This window comes from Rutidosis leptorrhynchoides, chromosome 9 (genome assembly GCF_046630445.1).
Source record: "Rutidosis leptorrhynchoides isolate AG116_Rl617_1_P2 chromosome 9, CSIRO_AGI_Rlap_v1, whole genome shotgun sequence".
NCBI lineage: Eukaryota > Viridiplantae > Streptophyta > Magnoliopsida > Asterales > Asteraceae > Rutidosis > Rutidosis leptorrhynchoides.
In genome coordinates, this window is record NC_092341.1 from 47,911,530 (window position 1) to 47,925,222 (window position 13,693).

Genomic DNA, 13,693 nt, shown 5'->3' on the forward strand with positions numbered 1-13,693 from the left:
TTGGACCCGTCGCTAGCCGTTTAGACTTTTCCGACTCATTTTGGGTCTCCGTTTATCCTACATTCGATATATCAACTCAAAGACGTGTTTTGCGAAACGAGAACTTGTTATCTCCTTTGATGAACTCACTATCGACGATAACCCTCACTTCCTAGGAGGACCGGTTGAAACCATAAATCGTGAAGCCAAACCTTAAAACAACATATAATCCCGATAGTCAAAATTCGTTGAAATACCCTAGAACGTACTTCTCCCTCATTCGTAGAATTGGCAACACAAAATCTCGAGGAAGATTCAACGACTACTACTTCCAACTAAATTTCGGGACGAAATTTCTTTTGAGGTGTGGATAATGTAACATCCCGTGTTTTTCCGTTAAATTTAATTTTAACACCGTCTTTTTTTTTAAAACATAATCTTTCGTATTTAAAATAATAGTTTCCGTGAGTAACGTTCATTATATTCCCGCTATTTAATTTTGACATCACCCGTTTACTCGAGCGTTTTAAAAATATTCGTTTGGTTAATTCCCGCACCCGACTACAAACATGAGGGACTTAAGTTGACAAGTGGGCAAAGTGGTGACTAGGTCAACTAGTCAACCACTTCACCTCCTCCATTCATTTCCATCCATCTCCCTCATCTCTTTTTCTCTCTAGCAAGAACACCACACAAACACCCAATTCAATCATTCATCATCTAAATTCGATCTAGGAGGCTTACAACAAAACAAATTACATATTTGGAATCCTCTCTTCATCCTCTACAATTTGATACCAACTTCATCAAGTTTGGGTAACTTTCTAAAAACTCTAGATTTCTATAAATTCGTGTTTTTGACTTGAAATTGTGTTAGTTAGTGTCTATGGCTCGTGTATAACATGAATATATGATTTGTTTGCTTGATTTGTTGATTTTGGTGTGACTAGCTTGAAAATGAAAATCGTATGCTTAATCTTTGATTTTGGATGATTAAAGGTTGTTAGATTGTTAAAGTTCATGTTTTAAAAGTGTTACTAGCATCATTAGCTTCATGTTGATGTATAGATTGATCAAAGAAACTTCATAAACGCGATTATTGATTTTGTGAACTTTTGGTTAGAGTTTGATAGCCTTAAAGCGAACTTTTGATGCGTTGAATGCTTGTTAATGTTATTGATAAGTGCTTGGTTGTATTACATGCTTCATTACCTTCAAAACGGCATATCATATGTGTGAATTGGATTCCCGAAACTTAAAATGCAATTGATGAACTTGAAACTTTGAAAATGGACTTTTAAATGATCACTTGACGAGAAATCGGTTAGGGAAAATGTTGTTTTTGTTTGATGAAACATGTTTAGTTGTGTTCCTTGTCAAAAGAGCTTTCCAACGGTATAAGATACATCTTCTAATTGTTTGCGGTTTGCGTTTTGCGTTTGTTTGAAGTTTTACCAAGTCTTGAACATTTGTAACTGACAGACACCAGACCACGACCAAGGCCGCGGCGCGGCAACCCTGGTCGCGGCGCGACATAAGCCGCGTCCAGCTTCTGTCCAACTTTTCCATTTTATGAAAAATGTTTGCTATGCTATGGACCTCCGATTCACATGTAACTTGTTCTAACATGCTTATATATGATTAAAAACCTCAGAAAAATAGTTCGGGGTCCGACCCGAACGCGTTGACTTTTTCGTTGACTTTGACCAAGTTTGACTTTTAGTCAAACTTAACCAAACTTTTATACAATCGTTCTAACATGCTTTTATACTTGTTTCTTGTATGAAACTTGACAACGTGATTCACATGCTATACTTAATCGAGTCGTAACGAGCCATAGGGCTAATTGAACACATTTCACCCGACCTTGTGTCGTAACCGGTTAATTGACACAACTTACTTGTTTAGGTCAAGGCTAAGCAACTTTCATGCATACGTTACTTTGTGAAGTACTTTTATACTCGTGCACTCGAGGTGAGATCATAGTCCCACCTTTTCAACAACTTTTTATACTTTTAAATTGTGGGCTGAGAAACATATACTTGGTTACATTGTGTACTACTTACTTTTATACTTTGAACACAAGTACAAGGAAAACAAACATTCCACAGCGAGTTAGAACAAAAATCCTCAATTCGATTATCATTAGTTACACTTGCAGGGTGTAAGCGAGAACTTATATTGTGTGGCCATACGGGTTTGACAAACCCTCATTACGGACGGTTCGCTACCGTCTACGGATGAAATATATTTTCGAGAAACAGTGTATGTTCTAACACTATTGTGATGGGGTTCTATGGAAGGAAACGTTAAGTCTTGATAAGTGGGTGCTCGCGAACAATACTTTTGGAATGCAAACGATTTTGATAATCAACTATGGGAATACTAAATCTTGTGGTTCAAAAACAAAGTTTATTACAAACACCTATGATTTCACCAACGTTTTTCGTTGACAGTTTTCTATATGTTTCTCAGGTTCATACTTGGCTATTTGATACATGCTTCCGCGTACACTCATACTTGATTGGGGTCAAGCATACATGCATACACTCTGATTATTTGCTTGGAGTCAAGATACATACATACATACGCTAGTGATAGCACCTTTGGATTCAAACTTTTGTTTACATACTTACGCTATTTATAGCAACTGTGTTTTTTTTAAACTAATTATGTCGCAAGTTATTTCATTTATACTTTATGACTTTTGTAAACTTAGACTTGTTGTCGAACGGTTTTGTAAACTAAACTTGCAAGTCTTGTACCTTTCAAACGAACGCGACATAATTTTGGTCAAACGAGTCTCATATAGGGACTACGACCACGCAACGGGACCTAAGTTAACGACGCCGTCAATAATGGTTTTGGTCGGGTCGTTACAATAGACGTGTTCGGTAAGAAACTGACCCTAAGTAGAGAGGACGAGAGTGTTACCTTTTCTGTTGATAGAGCCATGCAACAACCGCAATCTGCAGATGATACATGTTATTATATTCAAACTATATATTCACATGCAGAATTGTTAGAAGAATTTCCAGAATTACAAGGGACAGAAGAATGTTCTTTAGGAGAAGGAACTGAACAAATTAATGAAGCTGAAATGTTAGCTACACTCATGGCTAATGATTACGAACCAACAACAGAAGAACTTCAAATGCTAAAAGAGGAAGATAGATATCGATACAAATCATTGATAGAAGAACCACCGACATTAGAGTTAAAGCCACTTCCAAACCATTTGGAATACGCTTATTTACATGGTGAATCTGAATTACCTGTAATAATATCGTCTTCTCTTACGAAAAATGAAAAATCTCAACTCATTTCTGTGCTAAAAGCTTATAAACCAGCTATTGCATGGAAGATTCATGATATTAAAGGAATAAGTCCTTCGTATTGCACACATAAAATCCTTATGGAAGAAGGTCATAAAACGTATGTGCAACGCTAACGAAGACTAAATCCTAATATGCAAGATGTTGTTAAGAAAGAAATTATTAAACTGCTAGATGCAGGTTTAATTTATCCAATCTCTGATAGTCCATGGTTAAGCCCAGTTCAATGCGTACCTAAGAAGGGTGGCATGACTGTCATCACAAATGAAAAAAATGAGCTTATTCATACTAGGACTGTAACAGGATGGCGTGTTTGTATTGATTGTAGAAAATTAAATGACGCCACCAGAAAAGATCACTTTCCCCTACCTTTCATTGATCAAATGTTGGAAAGATTAGCCGGGAATAGTTACTATTGTTTTCTTGATAGTTTCTCCGGATACTTTCAAATTCCAATAGCACCCGAGGACCAAGAGAAAACCACGTTCACGTGCCATTATGGTACTTTTGCTTACAAACGCTTGCCATTTGGACTTTGCAATGCCCCTGCAACCTTTCAAAGGTGCATGATGGCGATTTTTCACGACATGATAGAAGAATGCATGGAAGTTTTCATGGATGACTTTTCAGTCTTCGGTGATACTTTTGAAACATGTCTAGTTAATCTTGAACGAATGCTTATTAGATGCAAGCAATCAAATCTAGTTCTTAATTGGGAGAAATGCCATTTCATGGTTAAAGAAGGCATCGTTCTTGGTCATAAAATTTCAATGGAAGGAATTGAAGTAGATAGAGCTAAAGTAGATATAATTACTAAAATTCCACATCCCATCAATGTTAGAGGAGTTAAAAGTTTTCTAGGGCATGCCGGTTTTTACCGACGTTTCATAAAAGATTTTTCTAAAATTGCCACTCCTATGAATAAACTCCTTGAAAAGGATGCCCCATTCATCTTTTCAGATGAATGCATCAAATCTTTTAATATTCTTAAAGAAAAACTCACTAATGCGCCGATCATGATAACTCCAAATTGGAATCTACCATTTGAACTCATGTGCGATGCAAGTGATTTTGCAATGGGAGCCGTTTTAGGACAAAGGATTGAAAAACGATTTCAACCTATCTATTACGCTAGTAAGATGTTACAAGGAGCATAAACGAATTACACAACTACTGAAAAAGAACTCCTTGCTATTATCTTTGCTTTTGACAAATTCTGTTCATATCTCGTTCTAGCTAAAACGGTGGTCTATACCGACCATTCTACTCTTAGATACCTATTTTAGAAACAAGATGCTAAACCTCGATTAATCCGTTGGATCTTACTCTTACAAGAAATCGATATTGAAATCCGAGATAAAAAGGGAGCAGAAAATCTCGCAGCTGATCATCTTTCTCGTCTTAAAAATCCTGAATTAGAAGTTCTAAATGAATAGGTCATACAAGACAACTTTTGATGTGGTGAAACTATACCTTTATTTATGAACAGATTTGAGCGATTTTGTTACATGAATTGTTTTATTATATATATGGTGTTTTAATGAATTCGGGTTGATTTCACACATATATAGGCAACTAGTCCTATCCGTGTAGTTTAGTTTTATAGGAAAATCCGATTCGTTCCACAGGGAGATGGAGTGTTTAATGGTTTTTAATAGTATTTGAAGTTAAACTAATTTAAAGGGGGTTTTAAATTAGGAATTTATATTTAGCATAATAATAATAAAATATAACTTATTCTTAGATTAATTAAACTACTTATTAATTAAGATTACATGATTTATAATAGTTAACTTAAATGTGAACTAAATGAAATTATACTATTTACGATAAAACAATTGTATTACTGAATGGTAATAAATAAAACAATAACTTGCAATAAAACTAAATAATTAGGAATTTGATTTAAACAATAAAATACAAATCTATTTAAATTAACTAAATAATACGTTTTAATTAAATTAAAGATGAATTAAAGATAATTATAATAATTATACTAATTATAAATTAAATAATTTAAAAGTAATAATAAAAGATTTAATTAAAACTTGAATTTTAAACGGTATTCGTACCAGTACTGTATTAGTACATACGCGTTTCACGTGTATTTATACGTGTTTAAAGATACGCGTGTCGTGTGAATATCTACACGGTCAGCGTATGGTATATTCGATGTGACAAAACAGTAACTATTAAACTGATGTATATTGATTTATATTTTTTAATTTTAGCTGAATAATAATACGTAAAAATAATAATAATAATAATAATTATTTGCAATATATAAATGGGAGTGTTCACTTAAATGTTTTACCTCTAGATCCATGGATTGTTTTAAAATTAAGATCTATTAAAATGTTTTAGTATAAAACTTTATATTTTTCTTTCGAATATATAAAGTTTCAACTAGCTAAATTAAATCTAATTTTCATTTGACCTTATTTAGGTAGTTTACTATTCCCCAAGTATTTAAATTGAGACCCAATCTAGTTTTGACTTTCGCCAAAACCCAAATCATAACGGTTTCCCTTTTTACAATTTCACTATTATGTAACTAATGATGTTACCCAAACCACCGAACTTTATTTCTAAATTAGTATTAATAACTTATTCATAAGTTCGTCTAAATCACTTTTAATGTTGAAGCTTAATTTATATAAATAAAAATAACTTTCGTTATTTGAATCTAATAAATTAAGTGACAAGGGTTAAATATCTAAGTACATAATAATGGTTCTTTTAATTAGGCACAATGTTAAAAATACTTAAGTTACATTTTAATTTTTACAAATGATAACAATCCATTTCACCAGGGGCTCTACATCTAAGCGAACACTATGGAAATTTAGCTACTCATTATACTAGGGTAAACATAAAAATATAAATATACAAACATAATAATAACGATAAAAGTTGATAAAGATAATTTTAATGGAATAAACTTACAAAAATCTTCACTTTCATTAACTTCAAACGGTAGAAAATTACAATTACAACACCCTTGCACTCGCACAATAATACCCTTAATCACGAACAATACACCCTTAATATTGAAACTATCCTAAATATTGAACTTAAGAATTATTTGGAACTGTACTAAATTATATGAAGTACTAAAAATACAAAGACATAAAAATAATTTTCAAAAAGTTGATATCTCTCTCTGCTCTCTATCTTTTTTGTGTATCTTGAACTTGATAGTACTCCGTATTATATCCTCTAAACATACATAAAAAATTGGACCAATTATCATGAATCCCTCTGTAAAGTTAAAGAATAAATACTATATTTGAGGCGTGCATAAAAGTTAGCCGACCCATGTGAAAATTAAATCTGAATCTGGACAGAACATTACGCGTTCCGCGTAGTATGCCACACGATACGCGTAAGAACAAGTTTGAATCTGCATTTATAACATAACTTACGCATTTCGCGTGAATACTTACACGATCCGCGTAAGTTGAAACAGAAATTTTCTTATTTTTATTTTTGCGTTTGTTCTTTGTTGATCCCGTGTTGACGTATATTGACTTGGAACTTTCATTTGAACTCTTTTTTCTTCGATCATCTTTTAACTTGCATTCGAGTAACGTTATCTCGATATATATTTGGTTTAAATCCGTCGTTTATCATCGTTTCTTCAAACTTCAAGCTCGTGTTTACTTTTGTCTTTTTTTTCGTGAATTATGCATTTGAATGTCTTCGTAAACGGTAAAAGCTGATAAAATATAAATGATATTGCGTCGAGATATATGTATGTTTAAAGCAATATCAAAATACCCCACACTTAAATGTTTCTTGTCCTCAAGCAATTACGTCTTTTAAATAGAATCGGAATATTACATATTTTTCCATATCGAACATTAAATCACACAACACACTCCACACGAAATGAAAACACACGCTATATGGAATAAGTTAGAAACACTACACAATATTTATTGGATCACACGTACACCACACGAAATGAAATTCTGACAACAGAAACAAAGTTGAAACTCTTGATTAAGGTTTAAAAATTTGAATCCTTAGGGAAAATTGGACCTTGTGAAAACGTTTTATGATTTTATAAAATGGCATGCAAGTTTTTATACTAGACACGTTTTCCGGTTTTAACCTCAAATTCTGATCGAGGGTAACTGAAAACCGTAGTCTCAGTCGGCGATTAGCAAGCTATCCGCCCCCATGATTGAAGTATCATGGAACTTGAAATCGAATGTCCAAAAAATGGTTTTACACAATATAGTTCATAAAATAGCATAAGTTTTAGAAGAAACTTATACCGTGTTCAAATATCATCGGTGAACCATGAGTTTGCACACCTCAATTTGTTATGGCATATGTATGTTGACCGCAGTCAAACATAGATGCGGTTGATCTTCACAGAAGTCATCCATCTGGGGATTAGATTCATTAGACTTAAAAGCTAATTTGCAATGTGCCCCCCATTGTACGAGACAGATTGTCATAACCCGACCTTAACCATAAGGACGAATACAATAACATATGATTTCATCGCGAGGTATTGACCTCTATATGCGACGTTTTTCAAAAAAACTGCATTCGTTTTTACAATACAAACCATAACTTTTATTACAAATACAAGGTTTAAACAACATAATAATGATTATCGTTTAGCGATAATCTTAGCCTTGCAAACTTTACATGTGATGATAACAATACGATTTCTAACATATTTTACATTACAAATCCTCCGATATGCAGTTTTATTTTTGACACAAATATGCATACTCCAGATCTTGCTTAAATTCAACATGATGCAGCGGAAGCTTTTAGTTATCACCTGAGAATAAACATGCTTAAAATGTCAACATAAAGTTGGTGAGATATTGGTTTAATGCCGGCAGCGTTATAAATATAGACCACAAGATTTCATATATAAACGTTTTAATAAAAATATTCTAAGTTGTTGAGCACTTGATAACCATACTTAACATTTAATCAACGTCGCATATTCCCTTTATTATGAAATCTTACTACACCGTACCAAGTGTAGTCACCGAAACGAAGTACTGTGCAACCGTTGAATACTGGTAGTCCAGTCCAGTTGGGGTTGTCAGGCCCGATAGATCTATCAACATGATTCGCGTTTACAATACCGCATGTAAATAGTAGTTACCAAGTTAAAGGGAGATATGCTAGTGGTACAACTCAACGTAGAATATATATTTTTAATCACTTGTGTCCATAACGTAAATCATAAAATGCATGTATTCTCATCCCGAAATATTTAGAGTTTAAAAGTGGGACTATATACTCACTTTTGCCTTGAAGGTATTTAACACGACTTGGTCTCCGATAGATATCACGAACCTAACCATATATATAATATATCAACATATTTTCTTTTCAAGTAATCGTTACATATATATATACTTTTAATACTTTTAATATTTATTAGTCCGTAGTTAGCAGTCCGATGTTAGTGGTCCACAATTAGTTGCTCAATAAAATAAATAAAGACCCCATCGTATTCGTATTGATCAGAATTAATCTTGACCCATGGTACCATGTTGTCAAATGACGTGTTGCGTACATAAAGTACCGTGTTGTCAAATGACGTGTTGCGTACAATCATGAGGTCTTATGATTAATCTTCTCGTGTTGTTTACGGGTTGTCCTGAAATATATAAAATAAAATCATAAGTAATTATATATAAAATATCATATTAATTAGAAAAGATATGATTAATTTACTTTTTCTCCAAATATTTTCGTAGCTAAACTAGCTTCGGATACCCAATCTTGTTTTAGTCGTAGTTTCTTCATTACAACTCCGTTTTTGTTGGTTCAACTTGCCACTTCCTTGGATCAAGTCAAATTTTAAGAATATAAACTGTAAATACCTTGGTTTATATTCAGAATCACAGGTTATAGTTCAAACTTTAGGTGAATCTTATGAAAGTAATCATTTTTGTCATAAAAACAATATTTAGATAAAAATATTTACACTTTGAGTTAAACCATGAAATTTTTATGTGTTAACATATTCATAAGAAATATCATTTTTCCAAGATATGAACTTCCAATTCAATGTTTAAAATGGTTTTTAATTATCCAACCCAAAACAGCCCCCGGTTGCACTCCAACGACGTAGATTCAGTTTTAAGGTGGTCTTTGTAAAAACAAGTTGTATCTTGTTAAGTTAGCATATTCTTATGACATATTACAGGTCTTGAAGTGTTTTAAAAGTTAAGTTAGAAGGATCTATTTAGTTTGCGAACAAATTTGAAATCATTCAAATTATGTTCTTGTTGTTAAAATTTTACAACACAAAATAAGATAGCTATATAAATATGAATTGAATAAAATTATGAACAAGGTTACTACCTCAAGTTACTTGGATAAAGTTACTGTAAGAGATAAGAAAAATCCTAGAACCAAAAGAGTGGTGGAGTTGGATTGAAAAGTTGGAAGTAAACTTGTATTCTTGAAAGGATTATTGAAGTGTTCTTGTAAGGAATTTATTATGATGATTAAGGCTTGTTTTTAAAGCTAGATCTTCATGGTTATTTGCTGAATTGATGGGGGTTTCTTATGGCTTTCAAGTAGGTGAGTTAGAGAGTAATTTGGAAGTAAAAATGGTGAACTAAAATGAGATGGGGGAGTCCTTTAAAAAACGTGAATGGGGGAGACCAAAACAAAATTTTAGTTTGTTATTTTGTGTAATTAGTCATGCTTACTTCCAATTTCTAATTACCTCATACCTAGGGCATTAATATGGCTGATTTAGATGTTGATTTGATGTGTATATACCAATAGTAAATACGTATAGAAGCTGGGTATGATACGGGTACATATACCCTTGATATACATATAGAAATCTTGAGAAAACGGAACGAGAATTAAAATATAACTATCTTTTGTAAATATACTTATTTTGTTTTATGTATAAAAGCCCTTTAAAAGTGATTCAATACATATCTATACGATACTTGTATAAGCATTATAAGTTATAAGTATTTATGTCAAAGAACGTTACGTATAGTTATCGTTTTGAAAAATTAAGTTAGTAGTTTCAAAGTATACTTATAACTCATTGTTATTAGTACATAATGAGACGTTAAACTATCCTTAGATCATGTTAAATATATATAAATACATATATATACACAAACGTATAATTATCATATGTTATATAGTTCGTGATATCATCAGTCAAATTGGACGGTCAAACGTTGTGTAAAACTCTTTTTAAAAACATAAGTCTCAACAATTTAGATTGCTTATCATGTTGGTAAGGTTTAATTTATGTAAATATTAATCTCATAAGTATAAAACGATTGGAAAAATCTGGGTCGATACACAGATCCATCTCATGGTTAGGATAAGTCTGACTACCAAAAACCCTGTTTGATGCTGAGGTAAGGTGGATTTCTAGCCGATGATAGAGATGACTTTTTAAGATTTTTCGTCAACCTACAGCTGTTCTGGACTACATCTTCTAACATAAGTTAGCAAGTGTGTCATTTTGGAAGACTTTACTTCCTTAAAGGATGGACTTGATTCATCCTTTATTACTCGCATTAATGGGATATTCAGGTTTATACATTCCAAAGCAATGATATCTGCAATAAACTTCATAGAAACATGTGATAAATGGTTCTAAACATATGGGTTTATAAATTCTGTTATACTTGGTTTTCTTTAATAGGTTTTGATCAAATAAACTTATGTATTTTTAATGTATGGAGACAATAATTTCGGTTTTTGACACCTAATCTTTAATTGCTCATAATTACCTTAAAAATTGACTAGATATATTTGTTTAAAAATTTTCAAAATTTTTCGTAAAAACCACCAAGTTATAAGTTCTCGAGAATTTATATATTCCCACCCCACACTTAAGATTATGTAATGCCCTCATTACATAAAATCAGATTAAATGTATAAATTTGAGAGGACAAAAAGTGTAAAGTATTTGGAACTTCCTTTGTTAAGTAATTGGACATTGTAAAATGCTTATCGTATGAACATATCCAATCCTCATATCACAATATAAATGTAGTTTTTCGTTATGTTGAATGCATCATCATCATAAGTACCTGTCAACAAACATGTTAATTACACAAAAGATGGGGTTGTACTTTAGTAGTACAAAAATTTTACCCCTCACTTAAAAATTTTTGTATATATAAAAAAAAAATTAAAAGTAAAAGTAAATACTTAACACACATCATAAAAATCATTTTTTTCATACAAGATAAAAAATAAAAAAAATAAATTGTTTTAAAACTAAAAACTAGAAAAACGGCCATACTGGGCCTCCTTGATTTTCCTCTTCCTGTTGCTGTTGCTGCCGCTGTTCATTTTGGCGTTGTTCATCATAAAAACGCCTATAGGCATCCTAACTTGCAGCTAGAGCAGCATTGGGGTCATAAGGTGGAGGTAGAGGATCACCGGGTGCTTGCCATGGGGTGTATGAAGGAAAGGCTGAGGGTGCGTAAGTCTGTGGGTTAGCTGTGTATAGATATGCCTGATGATGTGCCCACTCAAGTTGTGCTCCCTGGCCCCTTTGATCATATCGGATGTTTTCTAAAATATTACCCTGAGCTAGTTGGGTATCCCTTATGTCCCCTAATTGCCGAGACAAACTAGTGTACTGGTTTTCTGATCTCTGTCCCCAATTTTCATATGAGTTCCTTACATTTAACTCAATGAATTAAACGAATTTTGTAACATATTGAAATCAGAAGTACCTACATTAGACGAACTAGCCTGATCTGGCTGTCTCCGTCTTCTCCTAGTATCTCGCTCAGGTTCATCATCTTCCTCCATAGGAGCTGGAGCAACAACTTCTTGTCGTCTTAAACTACGTACCCCACCCCGCACTTGTATTGCTTTTGCCTTCTTATACACCTCCAATCCTAAAGTTCTAATAGCTTGATCTACCGGTATGATTGGAGGTTCTGATTCACTCGGGTCGAGTCCGAACCAGTTTCCTAAACAAGTGATATAGTGACCCCCCGACATGTCACTTGGCCCTCTAGCACCTTTACCTACATGAGCCAAGAAGTTGGCAACTCCATAGGGTATACTAACAAAAGTCTCCCTATCTCTGATCACATCTAAATACCAAAGGTCAATATAATTAATTTTATCTGTATTACCAAATGACCTTTGGTTTATTGTGTTCGCTATAAATTTATGAATTATTCTAAACCGAACATCAGTGATCTTTAGGTATGATTCTTGGCCGGCCTCATATGTATTTCTACGAGTAAAAGATTGCCAAACTCTCCCAGAATCATAATTACCTGTATATCTAGCCCCAGTAAAAATATACTCCCTAAAACCGGGAGTCAACATCTCCTCGATGGTGTAAATCCCTAATGCGTTAGTCACGTCGCTTAGGGACATTCTTCTATCTACCCCACCCAGCCTAAATTGTAGAAAATTAGTATCATCGATAGTTTCTGGGTGTATGTTCATCCTAATGGTAGAATAGAATTCTAAGCACCATTCTTTATAAACAGGACTATTTAAAATGAACAACCTCTCAAAATCATTAAAAACCAAAGTTACCCCAAATTCGTTTGTGAAACTTTGGTTTAAAATCTCCCTTATTTGTGTATCTAAGTTGACAGGCGGTCCTAAGGGAGCCCAATCCACAATATATACCGGAGAGGTGTTTCTATGGATCAGAGAAAGTAAGTCCTTAACCTTTTGCACCCGTTGAGGTAAATCATTAGGGAATCTCAGGTTCGGATGTAGGTTTTGGAGTTGTTGTTCCATTTGTGGTGTTACTTGTTCCTCTTCTTGTTGTTGGTTTACAGCTCTCATTCTAAATAATCCCTGCATAACATTTTAAAACAAGAAAATCGTCCCAATTGGGTGTGTTAATATTAGCAAGGAATCCATATTCAACATCAAGCTTGTTTTCAACACCACAGGAACCAATATTTCAACAACAGTTAAAGTTTTACTTCTAAAAATTAAAACAAACAAAAATAAACCAAAAAATTCATAATCATAAATCAAGTTTCATAAACAAAGTTTAATTCACAAGTGGAAACATTCAATGAACTAAGCATATATAATTCAATTCAATCACATTGCGTGCATTCCAGCTTCCAAATAATCCTTAGCATCATTACAATTTATACTTGATTCATGTCAATAACAAAAATTATCAAATTTAGACTAAAATTAAAATCACAAAATCAAAAAATAAACTCATGTTCAAAGGTTCTAACTACTATCAAAATAGTTAAAAACATCTAATTATATCCAAAATAACACACTTCAATAGCAATTCATCAATTTTCCCCAATATGTATAAACCCTAACTTTGAAATAATCAATTAAACATCAAATTCTCATGCTAATCGGGTTTAATATTATACTAACAACATAGT